This window comes from Oncorhynchus keta, unplaced genomic scaffold, assembly GCF_023373465.1.
Source record: "Oncorhynchus keta strain PuntledgeMale-10-30-2019 unplaced genomic scaffold, Oket_V2 Un_contig_8115_pilon_pilon, whole genome shotgun sequence".
NCBI classification, from domain to species: domain Eukaryota; kingdom Metazoa; phylum Chordata; class Actinopteri; order Salmoniformes; family Salmonidae; genus Oncorhynchus; species Oncorhynchus keta.
The window spans coordinates 11,888-29,925 of record NW_026289869.1 but is presented as its reverse complement, the minus strand read 5'-3'; the positions used below and the strand labels follow the sequence as shown (position 1 = coordinate 29,925).

Genomic DNA, 18,038 nt, shown 5'->3' with positions numbered 1-18,038 from the left:
TAATAATAATAATATAATAATAATAATGTGAGTCTGGATGGAGAGTTTACAGTCTAACCAGACACCTAGGTATTTGTAGTTGTCCACATATTCTAAGTCAGAGCCGTCCAGAGTAGTGATGTTGGACAGGTAAACAGGTGCAGGCAGCACCGGTTGAAGAGCATGCATTTAGAGTTGAATTTGTCTTTCTCCCCATAATTTCATTTAAAGTACTCCAAAGTTTTTTTCCATATTCTTATAACATTGATCCTTGCTTCATAATACGAAGCTTCTACTTATTTTTGTTGAGTTTAGTGACATACTTCTCAATGTGCAGTAAGTCAGCCAGTCAGATGTACAGCCAAACTTATTAGCCACTCTCCTTTTCCCCCATCTCTTTCAACCATTCAGTTTTTCAATTCCTCATCAATCCATGAAGCCTTAACAGTTCTAACAGTCAGTTTCTTATCAGGTGCATGTTCAATAATTGGAAGTAGCAATTTCATACTGAATCAAGTGCAGCGTCTGGATACTCAGACCACAAATATTTGTGACATCATCCACATAAGAGTCACATGGTTCAAATACACCAAGACATTTGTGTATAGAGCACAACATAATCTATTCCCCATCGGGGTCTGTAAAGATTTGGCATGGGTCCTCAGATCCTCAAAGGGTTCTACAGCTGCACTATTGAGAGCATCCTGACAGGTTGCGTCACAGCCTTGTATGGCAACTGCTGGTCCTCCGACCGCAATGCCTTACAAAGGGCAGTGCAGTGCGTATGGCCCAATACATCACTGGGCCATCCAGGACACTCTACCAGGCAGTGGCAGAGGAAGACAAGCCACCCATAGACTGTTCTCTGCTACCCACCTCACGGCAAGTGGTACTCGAGCGCCAAGTCTAGGGTCCAAGAGGCTTCTAACAACTTCTACTCCCCCAAGCCATAAGACTCTAGAACCTCTAATCAAATGGCTATCCAGACAATATGCATTGACACCCCCCTCTTTTAATGCTCTCTATTTTATTATCTATGAATAGTCACTTTTCATATAACCTCGCTATTGTTATTTACTGCTGCTCTTTACTAATTTGTTAAGTTTATTTCATAGGTAATTTATTTAAAAACTGCAGTGTTGGTTAAGGTCTTGTAAGTAAGCATTTCACTGTAAGGTCCTGTTGTATTCGGGCGGATATGACAAATACAATTTGATTCGTTTTGTATGTGACCAATAAATTTGGTTTGATTTGATTGGTTTGATTTGGTCCTTCAGAGATTGTTGAGGTTTTACATCAGGTGATGAAGGAACTGAACCAAAGACTGGAGAGACACTTTAATTTAGATCCTGCCAACTTTACTTTACGTTTGCAATTTTTACTGGATGAATTTGTATTGTAATACAATATTCATTCTAGGACATCCGATTTTATACAATAGGTGCAAACTAACTGTGACAAAAGTGGTGTTTTTCATGTGTTACTTTTATATTGTATTTATTGATTGCCATCCCTAATGTCACAATATGCTTTGTGTTTTGCTCTAGCCTAATGACCATTACACGGAAGTAGAGAACAGGTCTTGGCAGTTAAAAGGAATGCATCAACAATACATCGTAGACATGAGACAAGGAACAGATTGGTCACCACTACAGTACCTCATATCACGCCATACCACATTACCTGATATAAGTGCCCACAGTCAAGATGAATTCATCTAAGGGTGCACCACGGATTCTAAGACAAACTACGCCTGAACTTCTGAATATTGCACTATGGATACTGGATACAGATAACTTGGTGTAGCTCTCGTCAAATAAATGATCAAATCAACCAATAAGACATTTTAGAATCAACAGAATTTATATTTCACAATAAAGGGTAAGTATTTGAATATTCATTATAATAAGCCACATTTGTACTATTTTTCATGTTTTTTCTTCTTTAAACTCACTTTGAAATACATTTTCTGTCAATCACATAGAAAAGGCTCCTTATGCATTATTTCAGTACAATACCTTTTAAATGATTCATGGCGTTAATTCATAGAATATCTCTTGTTTATTTTATGGCCAACCTCCACAGCCTGAAAAAAAAGTGCATCAACTTATCAGTGATCTACAGTGTGCTACCGTTTTTGGGGACATATGCTCCTACATATGTTGCTGTGCTACCTGAAACTATTATTTTGGGAGCATCAGTGCCCCTAGAAGAAGAAAAAATCACCCAGATAATAAATGTTATAATGATTTCTTCGCTGTCCTTCGGCCTCAGTAGTAAGCAAACCTGTGTCACAGAAAGTTCGGAAAATGGAGATGAGTAGGCTATATCTCAATCTAAACTTGTTTTATTCTGGTGCTCCTAAACATTGTATTTTGGGTTTAGGAGCAAACTGCAGTTGCAACATTCATTTTTGACCTATAAATGAATGATGTAAACCTGTTGATTTTTAAAGAGTTTAACTAATAAATGCCCCATGAGCTTAGTTCAACTGTCAGTAGCCAATGAGATGCAAAATATATGCTTGTTTTCCCAATTCTGTAAAGTAAATGTAAACAAACACTGTACGGCAAGCAGTACCGGAGCGCCAAGTCTAGGTGCAAAATGTTCCTTAACAGCTTTTAACCCCATAAGACTGCTGGACAATTAATCAAATGGCCACCCTGACTATTTGCATTGACCCCCACCCTTTGTTTATAAATAATACCATGCTATTGTTTGAGGAGAGTGCACAGTTATGAACTGGAAAAGTTATTAATAAACCAGTTAGGTGCATTTGGGCAGTCTGAAAACAATATTTTCAACAAATGCAATGGTTCATTGGATCAGCCGTCAGAATATTGCTGGGGAATTGTTTATATAATTTGTCAAATTTGTATTCAATATAACATTTGAAAAAATTCAACAACAAAAAATGCAATGGTTCATTGGATCAGCCGTCAGAATATTACTGGGGAATTGTTTATATGTTGTCAAATTTGTATTCAATATAACATTTGAAAAAATTCAACAACAAAAAAATGCTAAAAAAGAATATATGTTTTTGTATTTAGAGATTTACGTAAATGATTCATCCATAATCTGCTGGTTTAAAGTCCACTCCTTGGAATGTCTTAACAAAATTAAACCAAAATATTTAGGCTGACTTCTTTCAGTGTCCCAGATTAATGGATTTCCAGTATATGCAAATATGTTCTTATTTAATTAGATATCGCATAATTTTTCATTTTAAATACAATATTTCAGAAAATGTGTAATACAAAAAAGTATTATATTTGTGTCTACATTCAACTGGTAAAAGTTGATTGTCATATGATTAAGGGTGAAATGTTTCTATTAGGATATGGTAACTGCAGAACTCAGTAAGCTGAAGGCTGTCTCAATTCATTACTGTTGAATTGTTCTATATCTTAAGCTATAGCTACAGTGGTTGAAACATGAGATGCAGTAAGAAAGTATTCAGATCCCTTGACTTTTATTCTAAAATTGATTAAATACATGTTTTCTTCATCAATCTACACACATAATGACAAAGCAAAAACAGGTTTGTAGAAATGTTGGTAAATTTATTTAAAAAATTTGAATAGCAGCAATTTAGTTTAAAAGCGCATCATGTCAAAATGTGTAGAATAGCAAGATCACCCGGTCGACATTGCGCCACTGTCTGACTCTCCTTCCTTGGCGAGGATCAAGGTGCCAGATCAGCTCGGCACATGGGGGACAGATTGACAGATCTCCCCCACTCTCCCCACAGGAGAGCAGGGAGAGAGGATTATGGACAGTTTTATGACTTCACAACCGATTCGTAAAATTATAGAGAACTTTCTCTAAATTGCCCTGCAGTATTGTGAAGGTAAAACTCCCCTTTGTTACAGACAGACTCTTGCCACCAAAAAATGTGGGAAAAGGTCAGTTGGGACTTATTCTGTCAAAATGTTATTTATTTTTGTGATGTCATTAATGATGGCGTAGCTAAATACCTGTATCTCTGAAGATGTACACGTTCGAACTGTCAGGTTTGCATCTAAATGTTGTATAAAATATATATGATTAAGTATGACAATACTTTTGTGAAGATTTTAGCCTCCTAAATGATAATTAATTTTCATCTAAACTTCTGCCCAGTCAGTAGCCACGCCGCACAGTGAGCTCAGAGTTTGTGCTAGCATGGTGGAACGCCCCTTTTGGCCAGAGTACATGAAAGGTGTTTCAAACTCTTGAGACCAAGTAGACGATGGTGTGAGCCCAATGTCACAAAATTGTTAGAAGCTCTGAAACTCTCAAGGCAGTAAAGACTAAAGACTAGACCAGACACAGTCTGCAGCTGTGTATGAAAAAGTACTTATAGGAGGAACATTGACGATAGACAGTAGCCACGCCACAGTGAGCTCAGGCCGTGGGTATCATTCCAACAAACACTCCAAGACCAGAAAAGCTTTACTAGAAAGGACATTGTGACCTCTGGTGGACAAACCAGGATCTTATACATCCTCGATAACTTCACCCATAGGACCGATCCCGAGTTCGACAGAGAGGCGACAGAGAAAGACATCTACAGGAAAAACATATATTGTATTTCTAATCCGAATGAACGTGGTTAGGGTGCTAAGTTTTCATATTTCTGTGACGTAACTTCCATATGTATGTCACGATAAATTGACTCTCTTTGTCTCTCCCTCTCTTCATCTTTCCCCTTTCTATTGTGTAAAAAGCCATCATATCGTAATCAGTCCACTAGGGACGTTTATCTCATGTAAGTGTACATGTGTATTCTGTTATTATTTAGTTAGTTAATAAATAAATAATTAAATCAGTTTAGTGTAGTACTGAATTTTCAAAAGGACTAGGGTTCTTGCAGATATCATGAGGTCTACGATGTTCAGAATGAGACTGATGAGGTAATAATTAGACGATTCATAAGGTGAATGCCCAATTTTATAAGTCGCTCTGGATAAGAGCGTCTGCTAAATGACTTAAATGTAAATGTAAATAGTTTACTGTTATTATGTAAGAGATATCCATATATCTTTAGAGTTTAAGTCGGGAGATAGTAACTCGTTAAACAACTTTTCCGTGGTGCCCCAAATTCCTAATGAGTTAATTGTTACATGATTAATTTATTTGAGTAACAAATAAACATAATTAGTTGATTAAATAAATAACAGTCATCAGATTAATGACATTCACGTCACGACACAGCTCATAAGTTACCTGCTGAGCTCAAGTACTTAATTGGCGGTTCACAAAGATATATATGTATAGGGGTCCTTGACATAAAAAATGTTTTAAAACGCAAGATTTAGCAGACGCTGTTATGCAGTGCGACTTTGTACATTCAACAAGCTGTCTTATCGTGTCAGTCCACTAGGGACTAGGGTTTCAGTCTACTGCAGAGAGAGTCAGCAGAGTTCTGTCATACTATCCAGGTATGTGACCAATCTACTGCAGAGATAGCCTGCAGAGTTCTGTCATACTATCCAGGTATGTGCCCAAACAATTCGAGCTTCTACTTTTATAAATACACCTATCCAGAAACAAGTCTCTCACAGTTGCCACCTTTTTTATAGACCCCATTCACCCTCATCCCGTCAGTAGAGGATGCCTGGTTGCTCTTTAAAAGTGCTTTCCTCACCATCTTAAATAAGCATGCCATTCAGAAAATGTAGAACTAAGAACGGATATAGCCCTTGGTTCACCCCAGATTTGACTGCCCTTGACCAGCACAAAAACATTCTGTGACGTTCTGCATTAGCATCGAATACAAGTCAGGAACCAAGGGAAGTCAGGAACCAATATACTCAGTCAGTTAGGAAAGCTAAAGGCTAGCTTTTTCAAATATAAATTTGAATCTGTAGCACTAATTCCAAAACGTTTTGGGACACTGTAAAGTCCATAGAGAATAAGAGCACCACTGAGGATAGGAAACACTGTCACCACTGATAAATCTCACGATCATTTCAATAAGCATTTTCCTATGGCTGGCCATGCTTTCCACCCAGCCAACATCTCAGCACACACACAGCAACTTGCTCAGCGCCCTACCCCCATCTTCTCTTCACCCAAATCAGACAGTTGATGTCCTGAAAAGAGCTGCAAAATATGGATCCTAAAAGTCAGCTGGGCTACACAATCTGGACCCTCTCTTTCAAAGAATATCCACTAAAATTGTTGCAACCCCTCTTAAAAGCCTATTCTATTCTCTTTCGTATCGTCTGAGATCCACAAAGATTGGAAAGCTGCCGCGGTCATCCCCTCTTCAAGGGGAGACACTCTAGACCCAAACTGTTATAGACCTATATCCATCCTGCCCTGCCCTTCTGAAATCTTGAAAGCCAAGTTAACAAACAGATCACCGACCATTTTGAATCCCACCGTACCTTCTTAACTATGCAATATGGTTTCGAGCTGGCCATGGGTGCACCTCAGTCACGCTCAAGGTCATAAACGATATCATTACCGCCATCGATAAAAGACAGTACTGTGCAGCCGTCTTCATCGACCTGTCCAGTGCATTTGACTCTGTCTATCACAGCATTCTTATCGGCAGACTCAACAGCCTTGGCTTCTCAAATGACTGCCTCGCCTGGTTCACCAACTACATCTCAGATAGAGTTCAGTGTGTCAAAAATCAGAGGGCCTGTTGTCCAGACCTCTGGCAGTCTCTATGGTGGTGCCACAATGCCCCATATATTACCCACCACTGTGACCTGTATGCTCTCGTTGGCTGGCCCTCACTACATATTTGTCATTATTCCTTCTCACCAAACATTACAGTTGGCACTATGCATTGGGGCAGGTAGCATTCTCCTTGCATCCGCCAAACCTGATTCATCCATGACTGCCAGATGGTGAATCGTGATTCAACCCGAGGACAGATGATGTCTCGCATTTCAGCACTCGACGGTCACGTTCTGTGAGATTGTGTGGCCTACCTCTTCATGGCTGAGCCAATTTAGCTCCTTGAAGTTTCCACTTTAATCGCACCTACAGTTGACTGAGGAACCTCTAGCAGGGCAGACATTTTTAAACTGACTTGTTGAAAAGGAGGCATCCTATGATGGTGCCACGTTGAAAGTCAATGAGCTCTTCAGTAAGGCCACTCTACTGCCAATGTTTGTCTATGGAGATTGCATGGCTGTGTGCTCAATTTTATAAACCTGTCAGCAATGGGTGTGGCTGAAATAGCCAAATCCAGTAATTTGAAGGTGTCAGATCAGGGTATCATCCAATCCGACCATTAACTGTCAATGTACGGATATGATTACGAGTATGGCCATGTCAGCACACTCATACCCTATAGGCTGACTCATCATCATCGGTGATCAGGCCTACCACCGTTGTGTCGTCCAGAAAACTTAATCGTGGTTTTGGAGTCCTGCGAGGCCAAGCAGTCGTTGGTGAACAGGGAGAACAGGGAGGGGACTAAGCACGCACCCTTAAGGGGCCCCGTGTAAGGGTCAGCATGGCAGATGTGGTATTGCATGTCCTAACCACCAGGGGGCGGTCTTGGAAAGCCAGGATCCAGTTGCAGAGGGAGGTGTTCAGTCCCAGTGTCCTTAGCTTAGTGATGAGCTTGGAGGGCAATATGGTGTTGAATGTAGAGTTGTTGTCTATGAACAGCATTGTCACATAGGTATCCCTCTTGTCCAGATGGGAAAGAGCAGTGTGCAGTGCAATAGAGATTCGTCATCTGCGGATCTGTTGGGCGGTATGCGGGTGGAGTGGGTGCAAAGGATGATGGTGTTGATGTGAGCAATGACCAGCCTTTCAAGCAGTGGAGGACGGCTCATAATAATGTCTGGAACGGAGCGAATAGAATTCCATCAAACAAATGGAAACCATGTTGGAAACCAGGGAAAAGTGCTGAGTCACTGCTTATTTTTGTTAGAATGTTTATTTTTGTTTGGACAGTGAAATGAGGTGGCGTCAACTTTTCTTGAGTATACACATTTTTATTATGATACGTTTATTTAGTTTTTAGTGTAATTGTTTTTGATCATAAATATTTGTGTTGATAAACACAAGCATGAAAACATTTAATGATATATATTTAAGACAACAAACATTTTGGGGATGCTCGATTATTGGTTGTCATACTTGAGTAAAAGAAAAGATAACTTAATAGAAAATGACTCAAGTAAAAGTGAAAGTCACCCAGTAAAATACCACTTGAGTAAAAGTCTAAAAGTATTTGGTTTTATATATTCTTAAGTATCAAAAAGTAAATGGAATTACTAAAATGTACTTAAGTGTCAAACGTAAAAGTATAAATCACTTCAACTGCCTTATATTAAGGAAAGCAGACGGCACAATTTGTATTTATTTTTTATTGACGGATAGCCAGGGCACACTCAACACTCAGACATAATTTACAAACGAAGCACTTGTGTTTAGCGAGTCCTCAGATCAGAGGCAGTAGGGATGACCGGGGATGTTCTCTTGACAAGTCTATGCTTGGACCATATTCTATCAAAATGTAACAAATACTTTGGTGTTTGGGGAAAATGTATGGATTATTTTATTTCGAATGTAGTGAAGTAAAAGTAAAAGTTGCCAAAAAATACAAAAAGTAAAGTACAGATAGCAAAAAAATTACTTAAGTAGAACACCACTGGTGCAAAGTACACCACCGCAATCAAAGAGGCTGAACAACAGTACAGGGACAAAGTGGAGTCGCAATTCAATAGCTCAGATCACGAGATGTGTGTGTCAGGACTCCACACAATCACTGATTATAAAGGAGCAAGCCAGCCACATCGCAGACACCAACACCTCGCTCCCAGACAATCTAAACACAGTCTTTGCCCGTTTCACGGGAATACACAGGAGCCACCGCCGTGATCTAAACGACTATCGCCCGTAGCACTCACTTCTGTCATCATGAATCGCTTCCAGGTCCAGACCTAATCCCAATTGAGATGTTGTGGCAGGACTTGAGAAACTCAGCAGTTCATGTTTGAAAACCCCACAAATGTCGCTGGTGTTCTGCATGTAAGAATGGTCCAAAATTCCTCCACGCATTTGATGTGAGAGACTGATGAAGCTACAGGAAGGGGTTTGGTTGCAGTCATTGTAGCAAAGGTGTCACAGTTATTGAGTGTAAGGGGACAAATACTTTTTCTCACAGGGAATTGGGTGTTGCGTAATTTTTTCCTTGAATAAATAAAATAAGTATACATTTTTTGTCTTATTTGTAAAAGCAGGTTCTATTTATCTAAGATTAGGTTTTGGTCGAAGATAACATTCAGTATTAAAAATATGCATAAAAATGTGTAAAAAGTCAGAAAGAGGGCAAATACTTGTTCTGAGTCTTCATGTCTCAGAACAAGACTGACAATTTCAGATGAAAGTTATTTGTTTCTGGCCATTTTGAGCCAGAAACAAAGAACCAAATGCTGATGCTCCAGATACTCAACTAGTCTAAATAAGGCCAGATGTATTGCTTCTTTAATCAGTGCAACAGTTTGCAGCTGTGCTAACATAATTGCAAAAAGGGTTTGTAATGATCAATTAGCCTTTTAAAATTATAAACTTGGATTAGCTAACACAACGTGCCATTGGAACACAAGAGTGATGGTTGCTGATAATGGGCCTCTGTACACCTATGTAGATATTCAATTTAAAAAATCATCAGTTTCCAGCTAAAATAGTCATTTACAACATTAACAATGTCGACACTGTATTTCTGATAAATTTTATGTTATTTTAATGGACAAAATTGACATTTCTAAGTTACCTCAAACTTTTGAATGGTAGTGTACTTCCATTTGTTTTTTTCAACTGGTACTGTGGTACCTTCAGAGTGTCTGGTGAGACCTAAAGCAAAACAAGTATAGTAGGTGTTCTTGAGAGTCTCATCTTTCCATAATAGTTTTAGGCCAAACCGTTAAGACACTAAAGTCGATTTTGTGAGAAGATCAATTTTCGGGATGTCTCATGGTCTGACAAACACATCTCTCTAGCTCTGTCACCTTTCACTGCAGATGCATAAGTGCGATATCGGCGCATGTGGGGATTGAGACACATGCATTGCAATAAAACAAATATCGCAAGCAATCTGCTAGATTTCAAATCAAATCAAATTTATTTATATAGCCCTTCTTATATCAGCTGATATCTCAATGTGCTGTACAGAAACCCAGCCTAAAACCCGAAACAGCAAGCAATGCAGGTGATGGAGCACGTTGGCAAGGAAAAACTCCCTAGAAAGGCCAAAACCTAGGAAGAAACCTAGAGAGGAACCAGGCAATGAGAGGTGGCCAGTCCTCCTCTGGCTGTGCCGGTGGAGATTATAACAGAACATGGCCAAGATGTTCAAATGTTCATAAAGACCAGCGTGGTCAAATAATAGGTCTGGGACAGGTAGCACGTCCGGTGAACAGGTCAGGATTCCATAGCCACAGGCAGAACAGTTGAAACTGGAGCAGCAGCACGGCCAGGTGGACTGGGGACAGCAAGGTGTCATCATGCCAGGTAGTCCTGAGGCCTGGTCCTAGGGCTCAGGTCCTCCGAGAGAGAGAAAGAAAGAGAGAAAGAGATAATTAGAGAGAGCATACTTAAATTCACACAGGACACCGGATAAGACAGGAGAAGTACTCCAGATATAACAAACGGACCCTACCCCCGACACATAAACTACTGCAGCATAAATACTGGAGGCTGAGACATGAGGGGTCAGGAGACACTGTGGTCCCATCCGATGATACCCCCAGACAGGGCCAAACAGGAAGGATATAACCCCACCCACTTTGCCAAAGCACAGTCCCCACACCACTAGAGGAATTTCCTCAGCCACCAATTTACCATCCTGAGACAAGGCCGAGTACAGCACACAAAGATCTCCGCCACGGCACAACCCAAGGTGGGGCTCCAACCCAGACAGGAAGATCACATCAGTGACTCAACCCACTCAAGTGAAAGAGCACCAGTAAGCCAGTGACTCAGCCCCTGTAATAGGGTTATAGAGGCAGAGAATCCCAGTGGAAAGAGGAACCTGCCAGGCAGAGACAGCAAGGGCGGTTCGTTTGCTCCAGAGCCTTTCCGTTCACCTTCACACTCCTGGGCCTGAATACACTCAATCATTTGACCCACTGAAGAGATGAGTCTTCAGTAAAGACTCAAAGAGTTGAGACCGAGTTTGCGTCTCTCACATGGGTAGGCAGACCATTCCATGAAAATGGAGCTCTATAGGAGAAAGCCCTGCCTCCAGCTGTTTGATTAGAAATTATAGGGACAATTAGGAGGCCTGCGTCTTGTGACCATAGCGTACGTGTAGGTATGTACGGCAGGACCAAATCAGAGAGATAGGTAGGAGCAAGCACACGTAATGCGTTGTAGGGAGGCTAGCACTGGAGTAATATGATACATACATGATACAGCTTTTGGTTCTAGTCAGGATTCTAGCAGCCGTATTTAGCACTAGCTGAAGTTTATTTAGTGCTTTATCCGGGTAGCCGGAAAGTAGAGCATTGCAGTAGACTAACCTAGAAGTAACAAAAGCATGGATACATTTTCTGCATCATTTTTGGACAGAAAGTTTCTGATTTTAAATGTTACGTAGATGGAAAAAGCTGTCATTGAAACAGTCTTGATATGTTAATCAAAAGAGATCAGGGTCCAGAGTAACGTGAGGTCCTTCACAATTTTTATTTGTAGACGACTGTACAAACCATTAAGATGAATTGTCAGATTCAACAGAATATGTATTTGTTTCTTGGGACCAAGAACAAGCATCTCTGTTTTGTCCGAGGTTAAAGTAGAAAGTTTGCAGCCATCCACTTCCTTATGTCTTGCGAGGGCAATTTTGGGGCTTCACCATGTTTCATTGAAATGTACAGCTGTGTGTCATCCGCATAGCAGTTAAAATGATGTGTGGTCCTTCTGTAGCTCAGTTGGTAGAGCATGGCGCTTGTAGCCAGGGTAGTGGGTTCGATTCCCGGGACCACCCATACGTAGAATGTATGCACACATGACTGTAAGTCGCTTTGGATAAAGCGTCCGCTAAATGGCATATATTATATTATTATTATTATTTTCGAATGACATCCCTAAGAGGTCAAATATAGTGAAAACAATAGTGGTCCTAACACGGAACATTGAGGAACACCGAAATTTACAGTTGATTTGTCAGAGGACAAGCCATTCACAGAGACAAACGGATATCTTTCCGAAAGATAAGATCTAAACCAGGCCAGAACTTGTCCGTGTATACCAATTTGGGTTTCCAAAATCTCTCAAAAGAATGGGTGATCGATGGTATCAAAAGCAGCACGAGGGCAGATGGAGAGCCTCGGTCTGATGCCATTAAGGTAATTTACCACCTTCACGTGCAGTCTCAGTGCTATGATGGGGTCTAAAACCAGACTGAAGCGTTTCGTATACATTTGTTTGTCTTCAGGAAGGCAGTGAGTTGCTGCGCAGCAGCCTTTTCTAGAATTTTTTGAGAGGAATGGAAGATCTCGATATGGGCCGATAGTTTTTATATTTTCTGGGGCAAGGTTTGGCTTTTCAAGAGAGGCTTTATTACTGCCACTTTTAGTGAGTTTGGTACACATCCAGTGGATAGAGAGCCGTTTATTATGTTCAACATAGGAGGACCAAGCACAGGAAGCAGCTCTTTCAGTAGTTTAGTTGGAATAGGGTCCAGTATGCAGCTTGAAGGATTGAGGCCATGATTATTTTCATCATTGTGTCAAGAGATATAGTACTAAAACACTTTGAGTGTCTCTCTTGATCCTAGTTCCTGGCAGAGTTGTGCAGACTCAGGACAACTGAGCTTTGAAGAATACGCAGATTTAAAGAGGAGTCTGTAATTTGCTTTCTAATAATCATGATCTTTTCCTCAAAGAAGTTCATGAATTTATTACTGCTGAAGAAGAAAGCCATCCTCACTTGGGGGAATGCTGCTTTTAGTTATCTTTGAGGCGGTATCAAAAAAATCAATTTCGGATTGTTCTTATTTTCCTCAATTAAGTTGGAAAAAATAGGATGATCGAGCAGCAGTAAGGGCTCTTCGATGCTGCACGGTACTGTCTTTTTCCAAGCTAGTCGGAAAACTTCCAGTTTGGAGTGGCGCCATTTCCGTTCAATTTTCTGGAAGCTTGCTTCAGAGCTCGGGTATTTTCTGTATACCAGGGTGCTAGTTTCTTATGAGAATTGTTTTTAGTTTTTAGGGGTGCAACTGCATCTAGGGTATTGCGCAAAGGTTAAATTGAGTTCCTCAGTTAGGTGGTTAACTGATTTTTGTCCTCTGATGTCCTTGGGTAGGCAGAGGAGTCTGGAAGGGCATCAAGGAATATTTGTGTTGTCTGCACTTTATAGCACGACTTTTGATGCTCCTTGGTTGGGGTCTGAGCAGATTATTTGTTGCAATTACAAATGTAATAAAATGGTGGTCCGATAGTCTAGGATTATGGGAGGAAAAACATTAAGATCCACAACATTTCGACCATGGGACAAAACTAGGTCAGAGTATGACTGTGACAGTGAGTAGGTCCGGTGACATGTTGGACAAAACCCACCCTCTGCTATGACTACAAGGTCGATAGGTAATTCAGGGAACTCAATGAGAACGTTGTATATGGCCTAGAGGCCTGCAAACAGATAGCTATAAAAAGTGATTGAGTAGGCTACATAGATTTCATGACTAGAAGCTCAAAAGATGAAAACGTCATCATTTTTTACATTTGCTATATTGAATATTAGCATCACCTCCACCTTTCACGGGATGCATCGGGGGATATGGTCACTAGTGTAACCAGGGGTGAGGCCTCATTTAACACAGGAAATTCATCAGGCTTAAGCCATGTTTCAGTCAGGCCAATCACATCAATATTATGATCAGTGATTAGTTCATTGACTATAATTGCCTTTGAAGTAAGGGATCTAACATTAAGTAGCCCTATTTTGAGATGTGAGTATCAAGTCTCTTGCAAAAATAATAGGAATAGACAAGGTCTTTATCCTAGTGAGATTGCTAAGGCGAACACCGCCATGTTTAGTTTTGCCCAACCCAGGTCGAGGCACAGACATGGTCTCAATGGGGATAGATGAGCTGACCACACTGGGACTGTGCTAGTGGCAGACTCCCCCCTAAGCTGGCAGGTTGGCTAACAGCCTGCTGCCTGGCCTGCACCCTATTTCATTGTGGGAGCTAGAGGTTAGAGCCCTGTCTCTGTTGGTAGATAAGAAGAGAGGACCCCTCCAGCTAGGATGGAGTCCGTCACTCCTCAGCAGGCCAGGCTTGGTCCTGTTTGTGGCGAGTCCCAGAAAAGGGCCAATTATCTACAAATTCCATATTTTGGGAGGGGCAGAAAACAGTTTTCAACCAGCGATTGAGTTGTGAGACTCTGCTGTAGAGCTTTGTATGGAGAGTTGTTTTATTATGCTGGTTCATTTCCGTGGGGGTATGGACATTGACTCTAGGGGGTTTAAACGGCTGTGGTAAGGACAAAACTGAGGATGGATCAACAACACTGTAGTTGAGTCCACAATACTAACCTAAATTACAGAGTGAAAAGAAGGAAGCCTGTACATAATACAAATATTCAAAAGATGCTTCCTGTTTGCAATAAGGCACAAAATTAAAACTGCTCTTCATAGACAGTTTGTGGACAGGCAAAATATCATAAACCAGGTCAGAGTCCAGGAGGTACCAGAGTGGCAGGCAGGCTCAAGGTCAGGCAGGAAAGGATCAAAACTGGGAGAACTAGAAAAAATGGAGATAAGGAAAAAGCAGGAGCACGGAAAAACACGCTGGTTGACTTGACAAGACGAACTGGCAACAGACAAACAGAAGACAGGGAATAAATATCCAGGGACTAATAGGAAAACAGAGTGACACCTGGAGATGGATGGAGACAATCACAAAGACAGGTGAAACAGATCAGGGCATGACACAATAACCTAAAACACAAGGCCAAGTCATGAACAGGTACACTAGAGTTGCTTACCAAGGCAGATTGAATGTTCCTGAGTGGCCTAGTTACTGTTTTGACTTAAATTGCCTTGAATATCTGTGGCTGTCTAGCAATGATCTAACAGTATTATATGGAACACATACTTACCCCACTATATACCACCAGGGGTCTTCACTGTCCCCAAATTCAGAATAAACTCATAAAAAGCGTACAGTATTATATAGAGCCATTACACGGAACTTCCCTTCCATCTCATATGATAAATTGAACAGCAAACCTGGTTTAAAAAACAGATGAAAGGAACACCTCACGGCACTACGTCTCTCCACTATTTGACCTAGATGTTTGTGTGTATGTATTGATATGTAGGCTACGTGCCATTTTTTTAATGGATGTAGTTTTGATCTTGAACTGTTCTTGTCTATTAGTGTTCCGTATTATGTCATGTTTTATGTTTTGTGTGACCCCAGGAAGAGTAGCTGCTTCTTTGCAACAGCTAGCGGGGATCTAATAAAATTCCAAATTATCAACCACCGACTTGACAGAGCTTGAAGAATTTTTAAGAATAATGTGCAAATATTGTACAATCCAGGTGTGCAAGCTCTTTGAGACTTACCCAGAAAGACACACAGCTGTAATCGCTGTCAAAGGTGATTCCCTCGTTGGCTGGCCTCGCTTCATACCCGTTGCCAAACCCACTAGGTCCAGGTCATCTACAAGATGACCCCCTGGAGCTCGCTGGTCACCATAGCAGCACCCACCTGTAGCACGCGCTCAGCAGGTATATCTCTCTGGTCACCCCCAAAACCAATTCTTCCTTTGGCCGCCTCTCCTTCCAGTTCTCTGCTGCCAATGACTGGAACGAACTACAAAAATCTCTGAAACTGGAAACACTTATCTCCCTCACTAGCTTTAAGCACCAGCTGTCAGAGCAGCTCACGGATTACTGCACCTGTACATAGCCCATCTATAATTGAGCCCAAACAACAACCTCTTCCCCTACTGTATTGATTTATTGATTTATTTTGCTCCTTTGCACCCCATTATTCTATTTCTACTTTGCACATTCTTCCACTGCAAATCTACCATTCCAGTGTTTTACTTGCTATATTGTATTTACTTCGCCACCATGGCCTTTTTTGTTTTGCCTTTATCTCATTTGCTCACATTGCATATAGACTAATTTTTCTACTGTATTATTGACTGTATGTTTGTTTTACTCCATGTGTAACTCTGTGTTGTTGTATGTGTCAAACTGCTTTGCTTTATCTTGGCCAGGTCAAATTGGAAATGAGAACTTGTTCTCAACTTGCCTACCTGGTTAAATAAAGGTGAAATAAATAAATTAATAAACATTTAACTCAGGGGTGTGAATACTTAAATAAAGCCAATATTTCTCACTTCATTTTCAATACATTTTGAAAAAAATCTAAAAACATGTTTTCACCTTTCGATTACTAGTTCAACGCTCTAACAACTAGGCTACGCTGCCACCCCAAGTAGGATTATTAAACAAGAATTCTCAGGCGGGAAACAACCAGCCTGGCGCATCACACTGAACATGTAACAAAACAATTCCAACAAGGGCATGGGGGAACAGAGGAATATAACAGAGGGAATATATATATATATATATATATATAGTTCAATGTGATTAGGGAATGTAAACCAGGTGTGACAAGACAAAACAAATGGAACAATGAAAAAATGGAGCGGCAATGGCTAGAAGGCCGGTGACGTCGACCGCCGAACGACGCCCAAACAAGGAAGGACTTCGGTGGAAGTCGTGACAATATTTGTGTTGAGCTAGTGATGGAGCAGTTTATATGTGGAGGTAGCTGATACGTAACAGGCACTGTAGGTCATATTTTCATGGTATTGGTTTTCCTCTCCCATTTTGAACACTTGTGTTTTAACCAAATCCATTGTATTGTATATTTATGTCTTTAGATCATAATTCTCAAAGAACACATATGATGAGTGTATACCAAGCACTCCTTCTAATGGGTAAGCGATGCGTATTCAACAGAATTAGACATTTTGGAATATATATCAATGATGTCATTGTTATTATTTTAATAAAATAAATGTTCCTCTGTTTTTGCTGAACAAAAGTGGTCATTACAATGAATCCTACAACCGCAACCGTTACAGCCGTCAATGATGCATCAACAACAACTGATGAACCCATTAAAAACGTAACTGATGCATTGACTACAACTGGTGAACCCACTACAACTGTCATTGATGCATCGCTAGTAACTGGTGAACCCACAACAACCATCAACGGTGCATCACCAACTACTGTTAAAGCCACAGCCACTACAACCATCACCGAGTTATCAAAAACAACTGGTGAACCAAATAAAATGGTCATTGATGCAATGACAAAAACTGGTGAACCGCTACAGCCGTCACCGATTCAACGACAACAACTGGTGAACATGCTAAAACCACCACTGAGTCAACAAAAACAACTGGTGAACATACTAAAACCACCACTGAGTCAACGACAACAACCCACTAAAACCACTGAGTCAACGACAACAACTGGTGAAAAAACCACCACTGAGTCATCAACAACAACTGGTGAACCCACTAAAACCACCACTGAGTCAACAAAAACAACTGGTGAACATACTAAAACCACCACTGAGTTCTGGTGAACCCACTAAAACTACCACTGATTCAACGACAACAACTGGTGAACATACCCACCACTGATTCAAACAACAACTGGTGAAACCACTAAAACCACCACTGAGTCAACAAAAACAACTGGTGAACATACTAAAACCACCACTGATTCAACGACAACTGGTGAACCCACTAAAACCACTGAGTCAACGACAACAACTGGTGAACCCACTAAAACCACTGAGTCAACAAAAACAACCGGTGAACCCACTAAAAATGTCACTGTTCCATCCAGAACAACTGGTGAACCCATTACAATCGTTTTTGCGTCATCCAGAACCACTGGTGAAAATACTACAACCGTCAATGATTCACCAAAAACAACGAAAGTGAACCCACAACAAGTGTCACTGATGCAACAACTACTGCCAGTGAAACCGCTAAAACCATCACTGGTGTTGTCGACAAAAACAGATGCAGCTGCAACTGTCATTGATGCACCGA

General features: G+C 40.7%; 1 long non-coding RNA gene across 1 annotated transcript; it reads left to right on the top strand.

The window, feature by feature from the left end:
* The first annotated feature begins 1,715 nt into the window (after nt 1–1,715).
* LOC127926727 (uncharacterized) lies at nt 1,716–17,411 on the top strand. The gene is made up of 3 exons (XR_008124943.1): nt 1,716–1,860; nt 16,848–16,904; nt 17,013–17,411. It is a non-coding gene; the product is annotated as an uncharacterized LOC127926727 (long non-coding RNA).
* Nucleotides 17,412–18,038: the final 627 nt, after the last annotated feature.